This window comes from Triticum urartu, chromosome 2A, assembly GCF_056163025.1.
Source record: "Triticum urartu cultivar PI428250 chromosome 2A, HENAU_Tu73, whole genome shotgun sequence".
Lineage (NCBI taxonomy): Eukaryota > Viridiplantae > Streptophyta > Magnoliopsida > Poales > Poaceae > Triticum > Triticum urartu.
Window position 1 is genome coordinate 241,024,991 of NC_141874.1, and position 17,578 is coordinate 241,042,568.

Here is a 17,578-nt window from a genome sequence, read left to right on the forward strand (position 1 = left end):
GCCCTTTGCTACAAAAGGATTGGGCCACCTTGTTGCACTTTATTTAATTTTGTTACTTGTTGCTCATTACAAATTATCCTATCACCAAACTATCTGTTGCCACTTATTTCAGTACTTGCAGAGAATACCTTGCTGGAAACCGCTTATGATTTCCTTCTGCTCCTCGTTGGGTTCGACACTCTTACTTATCGAAAGGACTACGATAGATGCCCTACACTTGTGGGTCATCAATGGTAACAGGAGACAGGGGACACGGTGTTTACCCAGGTTCGGGACCTGTCTATGGAGGTAATACCCTACTTCCTGCTTGATTGATCTTGATGAATATGAGTATTACAAGAGTTGATCTACCACGAGATCGTAATGGCTAAACCCTAGAAGTCTAGCCCGTATGACTACAATATTGAGTATATCCTATCCGGACTAAGTCCTCCGGTTTATATAGACACCGGGAGGATCTAGGGTTACACAAGGTCGGTTACAAAGAAGGGGATTTACATATTCCATCGCCAAGCTTGCCTTCCTCGCCACGGAGAGTCCCATCCAGACACGGGTATAGTCTTTGGTCTTCATATCCTCACAGCCCATCAGTCCAACCCATAGATAATAGGCCATACACCCAAGGACCCCTTAGTCCAGGACTCCCTCAATGACCCCACTTGTGAAGAATAGGAACCCCAGATCAAATTCTTCATACGTATCCAAGTCCTCATACGGACCAAACTCCTCATGAGGATCAAATTCCTCAAAAGGATCAAAGTCCTCATATGAACATCATCGTGCTAACCCGTCTGTTTTGCAGGGAAGATCTAAGGATTATGGATATGTGCATTATTCTTCAAATCATTATGTTCATAAGTCCTCGACGAATTTCTCTGCTTACTCTTATGCTTACCCTAATCCCTCTTATGTGAAACAAAGTGGATTGGCATCTATGCCACATTTCTCTGATGGAGCTCACAGAATGCTGAACTCTTTGCCACCCCTTCAGATGTGGGTGGTGAAGAAAAAGAACTAATCTCTTATGCAGGGTCAGGTCTCCAGACAAACTTAATCGTCTGAAGAATTTGCTGGAGACCTGAATATGCTTGAAAGGACGCAAGCTAATCATGAAGAAATGAATTTTCATTTCTCACTTCCTCATACCGCCTTATCTATTCTATTGCTTGATGAAATTGATCTGATGAAATTGATATCATATTCTTCACTGATGAAGTATATGAGTTCGTAAGTTGCACTAATTCATCTGCAGGATGATCAAGCCAAAGCCACTGAGTGGGTCCTCGATAGTGGATGTACAAATCACATGAATGGTGACAGGAGCTTATTGATGGACTCTACTTTATCTCCATCAAATCTGAAGCATATCACCTACGCTGACAAAGGCAAAAGCAAGGTATTGGGTCTAGGTAAGGTTGCAATCTCAAAGGATCGACACATGGACAAAGTCATGCTTGTAGAGTCCTTAGGGTTCAACCTCATGTCTGTCTCAATGCTTTGTGATCTTGATATGGTTGTTGTCTTTGGCAAGTATCATTGTGTTGTGATCATGGAAGCTGACAATTCCAAAGTCTTCGAAGGCTTTAGGAGAGGAGATTTGTATATTGTTGATTTCTCTACAGGACCACAACCTGCTACATGTCTACTTGCAAAAGCTTCAGAAGGCTGGCTATGACATCGATGACTTGGTCTTGCTGGGATGAGGCACTTACACACGCTCGCGAAGAAGAAGCATGTCATTGGCATCGAGGGTGTCAAATTCCTCAAGGACCATTTGTGTGGAGCCTGTGAAGCAGGAAAGATGACCAAGGCCAAGCATCCCTCAAAGACCATCATGACTACCACTCGTCCATCTGAATTGCTTCACATGGATCTCTTTGGCCCTACTCACTATGCCAAATTTACTAATGCTGCATCTTTATATGGCTCTGTCATTGTTGATGATTATTCTCGATATACATGGGTGCATATCATCACTTACAAAACTGAAGTGCAGGAAGTCTTAAAATGATTTTCCTCGAGGGCTTCAACCAACTTTGGTGTGAAGATCAAGCACATCAGAAGTAATAATGGAACTGAGTTCAAGAATACTGGTCTTGATGACTATCTTGATGAACTTGGTATTACTCATGAGTTATCTGCTCCTTATACTCCTCAGCAAAATGGAATCGTGGAGCGCAAGAACGTGACTCTTGTTGAGATGGCCCGTACTATGCTTGATGAGTACAAGACGCCTCCTCACTTCTGGCCTGAGGAAATTGACACTGCGTGCCACATCATCAACATGGTATATCCTCACAAATTCTTCAAGAAGACTGCATATGAACTCCTCACTGACAAGAAACCCAATGTGAGTTATTTCAAAGTCTTTGGTGTTAAATGCTGTATTAGAGATCCTCATCACAATTCTAAATTTGCACCGAAAGCACATGAAGGTTTTAAGCTTGGTTGTGGTAAGGACTCGCACACCTACAGAGTCTTCAACACCCATCACCACATGGTTGTTGAAACTGCAGATGTGAGGTTCGATGAGACTAATGGCTCGCAAAGAGAGCACCTACCTCCTGTGATAGATGAAATACCTCCTGAGGAATCTATTAAGTTCAAAGCTACTAAGGATGTAATTCCTACCGAAGAACCTGCTGAAGAAGTCGTTCCAGAACGTGAAGAACGTCATGCTAATGCACCTGAGGAAAATGGTGCTGAAGAAAATGCTGATCAAATTCCTCAACGACAACCAGCTCATCCTCGCGTTGCAAATGAAGTGCAAATTGAGAAAATCATCAGCGACATCAACATTCCAGGTCCTCTCACACGCTCAGGAGCTTCACATTTATCTAAATTTTGTGGGCACTTTGCCTTCGTCTCTATCACAGAGCCCAGTAAGGTTAATGAAGCATTTCTGGAGCCTGAGTGGATTGAAGCTATGCAAGAGGAATTACATCAATTCAAGCTCAACAACGTCTGGGAACTGGTCAAACGTCCAGATCCTCATAAGCACAATATCATTGGCACAAAGTGGATCTACCGCAACAAGCAAGATGAAAATGGCCTTGTGGTGAGGAATAAGGCATGACTTGTAGCGCAAGGCTACACACAGGTTGAAGGAATTAACTTCGATGAAACTTTTGCACTTGTTGCTAGACTTGAAGCTATTCGCATATTACTTGCTTATTCTAACCATCATGATATCATCTTATATCAAATGGATGTGAAAAGTGCATTCTGCAATGGTAAGCTTGAGGAAGAAGTATATGTTGCTCAGCCCCCAGGTTTTGAAGATCCAAAGTATCCCGACAAAGTCTTTAGACTCAATAAGGCCCTCGATGGCCTCAAGCAGGCCCCTTGGGCGTGGTATGATACTTTGAAGGAAATCCTTATGAAGAAAGGATTCTAACCCGGTTCACTTGACCCAACTCTTTTCACTAAATCTTATGATGGTGAATTGTTTGTGTGCCAAATATATGTTGATGATATCATTTTCGGCTATACTCACCAACATTATAGTGATGAATTTTCCTATATGATGAGTGAAGAATATCAAATGTTCATGATGGGAGAATTGAAATTCTTCTTAGGTCTTTAGATTCGTTAATAGCGAAATGGCATATTCATATCTCACGAGAAATACCTCAAGGATGTACTGAGGAAATTCGGCATGCAAGATTGCAAAGGAGTCAAAATCCCTATACCCACAAATGGCCATCTATGAACTGATGAAAAAGGTATTGACTTTGATCAAAAGGTATACCGCTCCATGATTGGCTCTCTATTGTATTTATGTGCATCTAGGCCAAATATTATGCTTAGTGTTTGCACGTGTGCTCGATTTCAAGCTACACTGAAGGAATCACACCATAAGGCTGTGAAGCATATTCTTCGATATCTAGCTCACACACCAACACTTGGATTATGGTATCCTATGAGCTCAGCTCTAGATCTAATTGGATATTCAAACTCTGACTATGCTGGTGATCGTGTGGACCGCAAGTCAACATCTGGCACATGCCATTTGCTCGGACGGTCCTTGGTCTGTTGGTCTTCGAAGAAACAGAACTGCGTATCACTGTCTACTTCTGAAGCTGAGTACATTGCTGCTAGTTCTTGCTGTGCTCAATTACTATGGATGAAACAAAACCTCAATGACTACGGCGTCTACATGAAGAATGTACCTCTCTACTGTGACAATGAGAGTGCCATCAAGATTGCTCATAACCCGGTTCAGCACTCGATGACAAAGCACATTCAGATTCGTCATCATTTTCTTCGTGATCATGTGTTGAAGGGCGACATCTCTATAGAGCATGTGAAGACTGAAGAAAAGCTAGCCGATATCTTCACTAAGCCCTTGGATGAGAAGAGATTTAGCAAGTTGAGGTGTGAGCTAAATATCCTAGAATCTTCGAATGTCCTTTGAAAAGGACACACCTCCTAACACTTTTGCAAAATTGATGACTTAGATGTGCAACAAGCAAAGTAACGTTTTTCTTCAATCAATGAAGACTAACCCTCTAAGTGTGAAGAAATTGACGAAGAATTTGATTATCAGAACCCTACGACAATTGTACGTGGTGTCTGATACTATGATTCTTATACGGTGGGTCACGCCACCACCAAAAGTTGAAAATCCTCAATCTGAGTTTTCCCTCACTTTGAAATTCCCCAGTTGTTCCTCAACTTGCATTGTCTTCACTCTTTCCATCATATTTCTTCATTGGGTATATATATATATGAGTTTATGTCCTCTACAGCATCTACTTATTGCTATTTCTTCAAGTTGCTTGTTCTGCTAAGTGAATGTGCTCGGACCCTTACCCCTCTATGCTAAACTCAACCCAGTCTATTCACAAATTCTTCATGTGAGTTCTATTTGAAACTCGTTCAAAATCTTCACTGTGTCCTTGTCAGCTGAAGAAATCGAGAATGGAACTCTAAACTTATCTTATCTGAATTTTCGGCTTTTGCCGCTCAAACCGTTACGCATTCCACGATAATACTTATCCTATTCACCCACGATCACACACGATCGTCACCTCTCAGTAGGTGGGTGACACATGTCATGCGAATGAGAAGGGTCAGGGGCACGTTTGTCCAATTTCCTCGGGCGAGCAGTTTTTCACTTCAGCTATAAATACCCCTCTCCCTTCCTCACTTCATTTTTACTCCGCTCGACCTCACTCCCTCGCTCGAGCTCTCAAACCCTAGCTCCGCCGCTACTTCCATCATCGCCGGTGAGGAAGAGCTTCACTGCCTTGACCTCGTCACCGCCGTACTCACGCCGGTCGCGGATTTCTTCACTCTGCCGCCGCCGTAGCTGTCTTCCTCGGCCAAGTTAGGACGTCGAAGATCTGAACCGACGAGCTTCAAATCTACACTTCATAGTTCGTCGTGTTCTTCGTCAAGGGTAATTAAAAGTTACTTGTACTGCCCTTGTTGGTTCTGTTGTTCTCCTCCAATCTTCAAAAGGTGTTTATTCCTCAACTCTTCACACACTAAACACCTCACATATCATCTTCTCTTGATCTGTTTCTCTAAGCAACATTTTTCTTCAAGATTCCTCAATTGTGTGGATTCTCAAATCTGTACAACTCTGGAACCTAAGTCAAAGAACGCTTAGTGAAATTCCTCAAGACTCAACCGGTCAAATTCCTCAAACTTGTTCTTTTTGCAAAAACTTCTCCATTCACATATGACCTCTCCAAATTATTCGCACATATACTCCGTTCACAGGTACTCATGTCCGCTGCTGAATCTCTAGGTTCTCATCAACTTAACTCATTTGCAGCTTTCCTCGAAGAAAAGTTGCATACCTCTTCAAAGAACTCGATTGTTCAAAACCCTCAGCTGAAGAAAATGGCAGATGGCAAGAAACCTTAGAAGTGAGGAAAGAAACTGGAAGTCAACACAACTTTTGAGATCCCTAATGACATTTACAAGGATTATTGCACACCTCATGAGGCCACACATGGAAAGGAGGACAAAAATCAACGCAAGGTGCGCATACAAAGGATAGAGAGGAGATGGGCACGAGAATGGAGAGAATACAAATATGTCACTCCAAAATATATGAAGAAATTTGCTCTTCACCCTCCTTGCCCAAGACCTCCATTGGCACTTGGCCAAGAAGCTGACCCCACTAGCCTCAAGCGCGATGAGGACTATCCTGATGAATGGGCCAAGCGTCAAGCTAAGTTGGCCAGAGTAGCAAAAGAAGCATTGAGGAAATTCAATGAAGACTCTGCTGCTGCTGCTGCCACTACTGAGGCCTCTCCTAGCAAGCAGAAGAAGGCCATGCCTAAGAAACCCACACATAAGCCCAGTGCTCCTTCTTCTTCAATGCCCTCATGGCCAGGCTCCTCTACAATGCCCTCACGGCCAACGTCTGCTAAGCCCTCACAGCCAATTCCTCAAGCCACACCAGCTCCTTCAAAATCCCCAGCTCCACCTTCCAAGTCCTCAGCACCTGCGCATCTTGCCTTGTGCCCAAGGACAACAAGCATCTCTATTGCCTCAGGAGCCTCTGCAAGTTCATCAGCTCCTCTGCACTCTTCAACTGGCCCCACTCTGCTGAAGACCAAGGCCGCTGCAGGACGAGGCACTAGACCAAGTCCTGAAAAGAAGCAGGTCGCCTTCCAAGTACCGTCCGATGACAACGAAGCTGATGATGAAGAACTCGCTGAAATCATCTAGAGCCAAAGGCAGTAATGTGTCATTGAGGCTGGACCCAAAGTTGATCCTCAACTTCATTAAATTGTGGCACAAGGACCCCAACACACCTCTGCCTGAGCTGAACCTCACTCCTTGTCAAAGTCATGTGCTGACTCAATTCATTGATGAAGAAAAATGGAAATATGAACAGGGGAGGAAGGTGAAGAAAGCGCAGTACAAGAAAGAGCGCTTTCTGAAGCAAAACTTCTTGAAGCTTTCACCTGAAGAACGTGTTGCTCTGCAATCAGAGATCAAGAAATTGAGTGATGAATTTGATTGCTACTATGCCGACTGGCTTGGAGCCAAAGTCAGATTTGTAAATATAACTGAAATGTTTACTGCCAATGTTGCTGCCCCTATGCAACAAGAAATTACTCAGGCTGAAGCATATGCTCATCCTACTGAAGAAAATGCCAGCACCGCTGATGATACTCAGGTTGATGAAGAAAATGCTAGTACCAGGGCTGATGACTTCATTCTAGCCGCTGATGAAACTGACAGGGCAACCACTAGTGTTGCGCCTGAAGAAATTGCCAGGTCAGCTGAAGCTTCTACCGCTGTGCCTGAAGAAACTGCTTATACCAGCGCAACTGCATCAGTTGTGCCTGAAGAAATGGAACCAATTTCCTCTGCTCCTCCAGCACATGCACCAAGTCCAATTCTTCCTTCTGCATCATAAGCTAAGAAGACCAAGGATGCGGAGTGTGTAGCTGTCAAGAAAAGGAAAGCATCAACTTCATCAGACTCTTCAGCTCCAAAGAAGATGAAGAAATTGACCAGCTCGTTTGAAAGTCCTATTGATGATGTTCTAGTCTCAAGCATGCCATCAAAGGAACTCGTTCCTTTTGATGAATAATACATGATCCCAAGCGGATCCGATGAAGACATTCCTTCTGCTGCTTCGTCATAGCAGTTGGATGAAGAAATTAAAGTGGATGCAATCCCTTCAACCCCAGTTGTTTCATCGCCCATGCCTAAGTTTACTGCTGAAGAGGCCGGCGTTGAAGAAATCAATGGAGAAGATGAGGATGTGGACATTGGGTGCACAACGCCAGTTCTGAGTAATGACTTTTGGGAAACTCAGCACCCCAATTCTCCATTGTTCACTCCTCTGCAACAAATTCCTCAGTCCCAAGTGACTACTGAAGTTCAAATGGGTTCTGAAGAACCACACCCCAATCCGTCCATCCCTGAAGAGATTCCAACCAGTAGCGCTGATGACATTGCTGCTGAAGAATTGAAGTCCCAGGCTGCCACTGAAGAAAAACTGAAGTCCCAGGATGCAATTGACTGACACTCTGCACCCCAAGCCAATGGATCCTTTCTCAATGAAGCAAAAATTCAAGGCTGATGACTTCTTCCACGAGCATGTTTTCTTCACAGACTACAACCCCTATGACTCTGCTCGCTTTAGAAGGAAGCGCTTCTGGACTACTAGCCAAGCAAACTTCTATTCTTCCCTGCTTTTCAACAAAGACAAAGTCTTCGACCATGAGCATATTCCTCACGTGGACATGGAATCACTGCCTTGCTTCGCGCTAGTCCTTAGTGTTCTTCATGACGCTGGACTGCTCAACTTTTGCACGGATATTGTTGATTGGAATAAAGAGATAATTCTTCATTTCTATGCAACGCTGCACATCACAGGAGAAGCTGAAGATGTGAACACTTGGGTATTGGACTAGATGACAGAGAACACATATTTCAAAGCACCGGCCTCTGAATTACTTCATGCACTGCCTGTCAGTCCTCCCTTTGAAGGCGCTCGTTGCATCTATCGTGAACTTGAACTCATGCTCACTACATGCAAGTGTTGATGAAGCCGCCGAAGCCCGGCCAAGCTCCAATGACCAAATTCCTCGTGAAGGAATTGTTGTTTGTGCCTAGAACTGTCTATCGCATTCTGATGCAGACATTGAGTCCAATCGAAGGCCACGATTCAAATGATGAAGAAGTTGTTGGCATCATGAAGAATCTTCTATTCAATATCATACATGGCATCCCTATCAAATACCATGATTTCTTCATGAGGACTCTGGCAAATGTTGCCCTCTCTCCATTTGAGTTGAAGCCTTATGCTCCTTGGATTATGAGATTTCTCATAACAAGGTCTTCACTCAACTACAAGGCTGATTTTCAGAATCATGTCAGTTACTTGCACCACATTGAAGTCCTCAAGCGGACATTTTCCTCATCTGATGAAAAGGGCAAGGCTACTGCAATTATTGATGAAGGCATTCGTCCATTGGATGGTCTGTTCCGAAAAGCTGCATCCTACTCCACCAATGATGACTCTGCCACTCATTACTCTACCGCAAATGCTTCAAAGCAAAATCCTCAAGGCACAGCTCCAAGGGTGATGATTGATCGTGAGCTTCTCCTCGGTCTTCACCAGAAGGTCGATCGCAACCACAAATGGGTTAAGCGTCAGTTTGATTCTATTCTTCACAACATGACTGCCACACACAATGCAGTGAAGAAAAACCATTACTACCTCCATGAAGTCTTCGATCGCACCTGGGCTATTTTGTCACATCTGTATGGTGAAGATGATCTGAAGCAAATGGATTTCAAGCAGGACTTTGAATGGTCTCAGCCACCACCGGTGAAGAAATTCAAGAAGACTAAAGTTCCTTCCTTGGTAGCCAGCTCATATTCTTCATTACGCGCGACGGATGAACATGAAGACTTGGACGACACTTCGGCAGGCCCTACTTCAACAACCGACCCCAACAATGCTGGCGCTCCTTCATTGACTCAGTGATGATATTCTTCAGGGGCGTTAGTCCTCATTTTTCGTCCCTTTTGGTCATTTGATGACAAAGGGCAAGACATTTGAGTTAGTCTTCAAGCAGGTCTACTTATATGGGCGTTTTTTTTTCAATTTTACGACTCTCATATATGTTAATGCACGCATGTTGAATTATATCAGTCACCATATTTCATCATGCATTTCAAATTCTTCATATTATTTGTTAAATGTGTGTATGGATTACAAGATATAGGAGGAGATCTCCATGATTCTACTCTTCAAGTGTGCATTGCTTCAAAAGCTAATTCCTCACTATGCACATCTTCAGGGGGAGTTTTTCTATATCTTGCAACCAAATTCCTCAATATCAGCATTTACACTTCATATGTTTATCCCCGTTGAAAACTTAACCTATATTGTCATCAATCACCAAAAAGGGGGAGATTGTAAGTGCATCTAGTGCCCCTTAGTGATTTTTGTGTATTGATGACTTATAGGTTAAGGGACTGATGTGTTTCTGAGTGTACACAGGTCTATAAGTCTATGAGGAGTTTGATATTTACAGAGAAATTCGACCCCTAAAAATGAAGATCTTCGACTAAAGACTTTGGATTACTGAAGACTTTCTGAAGACTCTGAATGTGAAGAAATTGGTGTGATCCTGAAGACTTGATATTCATTAGAGGAACATGAAGCATGAAGACTTTTGTTTTCATAGTTTCATTTTCTCTTTCTTGAGTCATAGGAAACACCGTACTATTTAAGGGGGTCGAGGAAATACTAAGGAAAAATTGCCAAGTGATACTCAACTCAAAATCGTACACCTACCAATCCCTTCGAGTGAAGCCATTAGAAATCTCATACAGTTCAGTCAAATTTCTTCAGTGACAGAGACGAAGCTCTTCTGGTCTCTGAGGAATTTGTGCTGACTAAGGAGTTAGGAATTCACCAGTGCGAATTTCCTACAAGTGAGGAACATGATATCCCTAAGGAATTTGATAGTCAAATTTCCGACCGTTGCTGCGCGCCAGCTGTGCCAAAATATCCTTCCACCTAACGGTCATATCATTGAACGGCATTTATGTCTTATCATGTCGGGCTGCTCCCTAGGCTATAAATAGCCGCCCCCTACAACCACTAGCTGGATGGATGCTCTAAGAGAAACTGACACTTGTCATTTGAGAGCATCCCATCCTCCGAGGACTTTGAGCAAAAATCATCAAGTGTGGAATACCCAAACCCAAACAACTTCAAACCCAAAGTGATTGAGCATCATTGAAGAGATTGATCCTACGTGGATCCGACGTTTGTTACCTTTGAAGACTGTGCATCTTCCAGACGGTTAGGCGTCATGGTCTAGAGCATCCAAGAGGAAATTGTGGATCACCGAGTGACCGAGTTTGTGAAGGTTTGGAAGTCACCTGAAGACTTACCACGAGTGATTGGGCGAGGTCTGTGCGACCTTAGCTCAAGGGGAATACGATGAGGACTAAGTGTCCTAAGCTGCGTGTTCAGGACTGGGTGTCCAGGACTGTGTGTCCTCAGGTTTAAATACCTATCTGCCCTAACTAGACGTACAACTGTCACAGCAGTTAGAACTGGTCTACAAAATCATTGTCTTCACTGAGCTAACTGGTTCCATTTCCTCAACCCATCCATTTCCTCATTTCTGTGTTGTGTGCTTGTTCATATCTGTTTGAAGACTTTGACTGAAGACTTTCTGTATTTCCTCAGCTCAATTTTCTTCAGTCTGTTTGTCTTCATTCTGATTATCCTGTGTTTACGCTTTCGGTACTCTATGCTTGTTTTCATTTCATCATGAAGACCATGCTCATGCTCTGTTATGTTTACTTCTAAGTACTTATTCCGCTGCAAGTTGTTTTTCTCTTAGGAATTTCCTCACCCTAAAATTCCTTAGTGAAGAATTCATAAAAATTGCCTATTCACCCCCCTCTAGTCGACTTAACGCACTTTCAGAGACCAGGCGGGCGCCAGCGCGCACAGTGTCCTTGTTTCCTCTTTGGTGCAAAGGAGGCAAGCGCAGACGAAGAGTACCGAGGCATCAAGCAAAGGTTTCCATATCGGTGCAACGAGACCAAGACCAGCAAGGTGACAAGACGGAGGTCACCATGGAGCCCAAGGCGGCGTCACCACCAGAGCCTTTTGTAGGCGAAGACTGCTTTTGTCAGGATAACTTGTACTAGTTGTCCCCTTACAAATTGGCCGTTGTGGCATCCCTTCCCGCTCAATATTTGGGGAGAGGACCAGGGCCTCAACAAATAGGATTAGCCACCACAGTATGAAAGGGGGGGGGCCTTCAGCCATCTCATCTTGGACTAGATCCAACCCATCCACGCACCCACCAAGCACAGGAACACCTCGCCTCAGGAGTCTGTTCTTCCCCTTGTACTGTTCATCCTCAGCCCGAGAGGCAATCCACCACACCACACTGGAGTAGGGTATTACACCACAACGATGGCCCGAACTAGTATAAATCTTGTGTCTCTTGCGTTGCGAGTCCATCGAGCTAAGCTTAGAGATCCCGGCGAGGCTGGGGGCGTGATTCGGTAGGGGGAGATCTTCATGTGCACCCCAGTGTTCGAACCTTGAGTGTTTTGCCGGAACCCGATATCCGACAGCTTCCCCAAGTTGCTTTCCACTCAAATCATCTTTCCACCAAATCCGAATCTATGAGAGAGAGTTGAGTTTTGGGGAGACTATCATTTGAAGCACAAGAGCAAGGAGTTTAGCATCGACACACGATCTATTTCCTTTTGGAGAGTGGGGTCTCCTAGATTGGTTAGGTGTCACTTGGTAGCCTCCGACAAGATAGTTGAGTTGAACCAAGGAGTTCGTAAGGGCAAGGAGATCACCAATTCGTGAAGATCTACCCTAGTGAGGCAAGTCTTTCGTGGGTGATGGCCATGGTGGGATAGACAAGGTTGCTTCTTCATGGACCCTTCATGGGTGGAGCCCTCCATGGACTCGCACAACTGTTATCCTTCATGGGTTGAAGTCTCCATCAACATGGATGTACGATAGCACCAACTATCGGAACCACACCAAAATCTCCGTGTCTACATTGCGTTTGCTCCCTCCAATCTCCTCCCTTTACCTTCATATGCAATGTTTTACATTCCGCTGCTATACTCTTGGACTGGAATGTGTAGGTTGATTGCTTGAATTGTGCTAAGTTGCTAAAATATGCCAAAACTTAAAATTGGGAAAAGGCTAGATTTTTATTTGGTCAAGTCGTATAATCACCCCCCTCTAGACATACTTTCGATCCTACACCAGGCCATCCCTCCACTCACGTGTTATTCTGGGCCGACGGCAGCCTCACACCGAAGCCGAACCAGAGAACCCTCGTACTCCTCTCCGCGTGGGCATCCACTGCCGCGTCTTCCTCGGCATGGTCAATGTGGTCAACGAACAACTTCAATCATAAGAGTACTGTATGTAGAGAGGCTGACAGCTAGGTCCATAGCCGCAGCAAGGAAGTGCCTCCTTATTACACGGAAAATAATGATTCCCCCCACCTAACAGCAGGGACCCACCGGATGGGCCACCGTATTTCACAAAAAAACGTTTCACCCTGACTGCTGGGACCCACCAGCTACATCTTCTCATGCAAGGAAGTGTGTCCATATTACGAGCAAAAAAAATGATTCACCCCCTGATTGTGGGACCCACCAGCTACATCTTCGCACGCAAGGAAGTGTCTGACAATCGGGACCCACCTGGTCGAAGCGTACGTAGTGTTGTCATTCTGCTCGCGAACATGTATGTACATACTGGTCGATCGGTCTGTCTGCAGGCCGCAACGATGAACCGTGGCCGTGTAAGGATGGGCATGTGTCGTAGTAGAGGAGCGCACATGTCCTGGCAGAGGCACGCACGTAGCATGTCACGCAGTCCCGTTAATATCAAGTAAATACCACCACATACGTACATATGGGCGGGGTCTCGAACGCCTACTTGCACATACGTACAACTAGGGCTCATGTACGTGGCTATGTCAGAATGGAGAAACGGCAACGTCGTCGTGTTCATCGGGAGCCAACCGGCTTGGACGGAACAACCAATCAAAAGGAGGCCTGGCGTACCAGAGAACGGAGGAAACAGCCTTGTGTTCGACCGGTCACGGTCGAAATGGGATCCTGTTCATAGGGAGGGGTCTGGTGTACCGCAAAACGGAGGAAACAGACTTCGCTTGGAGCTCCTACAATCGAAAAGGGGTCCTGTTGATCAGGAGGGGTGTGGCATACCGGAAAACGGAGGAAACAGACTTGTGTTGGAGCGCTACGGTCAGAACGGGGGTCCTGTTCATCGGGAGGTGTACCGCAAAACGGGACTCCACAAGATATTGTTCATCTCCACCGTCGACTGCCTCCATGGGCTACTGTTCATCCACCGTCGACCTCCTCCAGCCTCCACCTACGATTGTTCATCCACGGGCTCTTATTCATCCAGCCTCCACCGCTCCTCCACTGGCTACTATTCAACCAGCCCTCTCCACGGGGTCTTGTTCAACCACCCATCAATGGGCTACTATTCATCTAGCCCTCCAACGGCTACTGTTCAGCCAGCCCTCCACGGGGTCCTATTCATCCAGCCCTCCACGGGGTCCTGTTCATCCACCCCCAACCGGCTCGATCGGGGTCCTGTTCATCCAATGGCAACGGCCTCTACTACCACGGGGTCCTGTTCATCCAACCCCCCATCGGGAACTATTTGTCCACCCCCCAACAACGCTCACTGTTCATCTAGAGGGAGCATCGATCGACTTCAGTTAGCAGTACTCGCAAAGGAATCACTCGGGTTCAGTTAACAGCAAGGGATCGATCGGGGTTTAGTAACGTAGCTAGTGCAATCGCTCGGGTTTAGTTAGAGCCCAATGCATCGCTCGGGTTCAGTTAGAGCGCAACGCCTCCCACACATGCGTGTATGTGTACTAGAGAAACACGCAAACCTCCGTGGATCGATTGGCCCCGACTACCCACCGTAACAGGGAACTCCCCGATATTTTCCTCGTCCTCGCTTCTACCACGTTTTTTTCTGTCATGGACAGCCCAAAGAATGTAATGCAGCTATGTCTCTGGCCCACCCAGGACGAAAAGCCCATTTTCTGTCATGATTTTTTGTCATAGAAGTAGGAGCCCACCACATCTATGACGATACAGGGTTTTTTCACAATTATCGTCATAGAAGTGTCATAAGCATGACAGGAAAAAAATTCATTCGGCCCAAAATGTCATGGATGTGTCTTTTTTTTCTAGTATACATATTCTATGAAGATCTTTATCGGTCAAACTGTTATGACAACATACATAATCCCCTTTGTCCATCGGTATGTTACTTGCCCGAGATTAGATTGTCGGTATCTTCATACCTAGTTCATTCTCATTACTGGCAAGTCTCTTTACTCGTTCCGTAATACATCACCTCGTGACCAACTCCTTAGTTGTTTGCTTGCAAGCTTATGATGTGTATTACTGAGAGGGCCCAAAGATACCTCTCCGATACTCGGAGTGAAGAATCCTAATCTCGATCTATGACAACTCAACAAACTCCTTCGGAGATACCTGTAGAGCATCATTATAATCACCCAGTTACGTTGTGACGTTTGATAACACACAAGGCATTCCTCTGGTATCCAGGAGTTGCATAATCTCATAGTCAAAGGAATATGTATTTGACATGAAGAAAGCAATAGCAATAAAACTGAACAATCATTATGCTAAGCTAACGGATGGGTCTTGTCCATCACATCATTCTCCTACTGATGTGATCCCGTTATCAAATGACAACTCAAGTCCATGGTTAGGAAACCTTAACCATCTTTGATCAACGAGCTAGGTCTAGTAGAGGCTCACTAGGGACACAGTGTTTGTTTACATATTCACGCATGTATTAAGGTTTCTGATCAATACAATTCTATCATGAATAATAAAACTTTATCATGAATAAGGAAATATAAAATAACAACTTTATTATTGCCTATAGAGCATATTTCCTTCAGTCTCACACTTGCACTAGAATCAATAATCTAGTTCACATCACCATGTGATTTAACACCCATAGTTCACATCGCCATGTGACCAACACCCAAAGAGTTTACTAGAGTCAATAATCGAGTTCACATCGCCATGTGATTAACACACAAAAGTAATAAGGTGTGATCATGTTTTTCTTGTGAGAGAGGTTTAGTCAACGGGTCTGTCACATTCAGATCCATATATATTTTGCAAATTTCTATGTCTACAATACTTTGCATAGAGCTACTCTAGCTAATTGCTCCCACTTTCAATATGTATCTAGAATGAGACTCGGAGTCATCTAAATCGGTGTCAAAGCTTGCATTGACATAACTCTTTACGACGAACTCTTTATCACCTCCATAACCGAGAAACATTTCTTTAGTCATCTTAGGCACCTAAGGATAATTTTGACCACTGTCCAGTGATCCACTCCTGGATCACCATTGTACCCTCTTTGCTAGATAAGTGGCAAGACACACATCAGGTGTGGTACATAGCATGGCATATCGTATAGAACCTATGGCTGAGGCATAGGGAATGACTTTCATTCTCTCTCTATCTTCTGTCGTGGTCGGGCTTTGATTCTTACTCAACTTCACACCTTGTAATATAGGCAAGAACCCCTTCTTGGACTGAACCATTTTGAACTTCTTCAAATATTATCAAGGTATGTGTTTTGTGAAAGTTCTATTAAGCATCTTGATCTATCCCTATAGATCCTGATGCTCAATATGCAAGTAGCTTCACCGAGGTCTTTTTATTGAAAAATTCTTATTCAAGTATGCTTTTATGCTATCTAGAAATTCTATATCATTTCCAATCAACAATATGTCATCCACATATAATATCAGAAATGCTACAGAGCTCCCACTCACTTTCTTGTAAATACAGGCATCACCAGAAGTCTGTATAAAACCATATGTTTTGATCACCTCATCAACGCGTATATTCCAACTCCGAGATGCTTGCACCAGTCCATAGATGGATCGCTGGAGCTTGCACACTTTGTTAGCACCTTTAGGATCGACAAAACCTTCTGGTTGCATCATATACAACTCTTCTTTAAGAAATCCATTAAGGAATGCAATTTTGATGTCCATTTGCCAAATTTCATAATAAAATGCGGCAATTGCTAACATGATTCAGAATGACTTAAGCATCAATACGGGTGAGGGGTTCTCATCATAGTCAACCCCTTGAACTTGTCAAAAACCTTTTGCAACAAGTCAAGCTTTGTAGATGGTGACATTACCATCAGCATATGTCTTCTTCTTGAAGATCCATTTATTCTCAATGACTTCCTGATCATTGGGAAAATCCATCAAAGTCCACACTTTGTTCTCATACATGGCTCCTATCTCGAAATCTGGGCTCATCATAGCTTCTTCATAGTTCGTAGGTTCGTCATGGTCTAGTAACAAGACTTCCAGGACTGGATTATCATACCACTGTGCTGCGGAACATGCTCTTTTCGACCTATGAGGTCCAGTAGTAACTTGATCTGATGTTTCATGATCATCATCATTAACTTCCTCTCTAGTTGGTGTAGGCATCATGGGAACGTATTTCTTTGATGTACTACTTTCCAATTTGAGAGAAGGTACAATTACCTCATCAAGTTCTACTTTCTTCCCACTCACTTCTTTTGGCAACAAAAATCTTGTCTTCGGATCTGTGGTAGAAGGTGTACCTATTTGTTTCCTTCGGGTATCCTATGCAGAAAGGATTCTCTGATTTGGGTTCAAGCTTATCATGCTGAAGCCTTTTTGACATAAGTGTCGCAACCCCAAACTTTAAGAAACAACAGTTTAGGTTTCTTGCCAAACCATAGTTCATACGATGATCTCAACGGATTTAGATGATGCCCTATCTAACGTCAATGCGGCTGTCTCTAATGCATAACCCCAAAATGATAGTGGTAAATCAATAAGAGACATCATAGAATGCACCCTATCCAATAAAGTATGGTTACGATGTTCTGATACACCATTACGTTGTGGTGTTCCAGGTGGCGTGAGTTGTGAAACAATTCCACATTATTTTAAGCGAAGGCCAAACTCATAACTCAAATATTCGC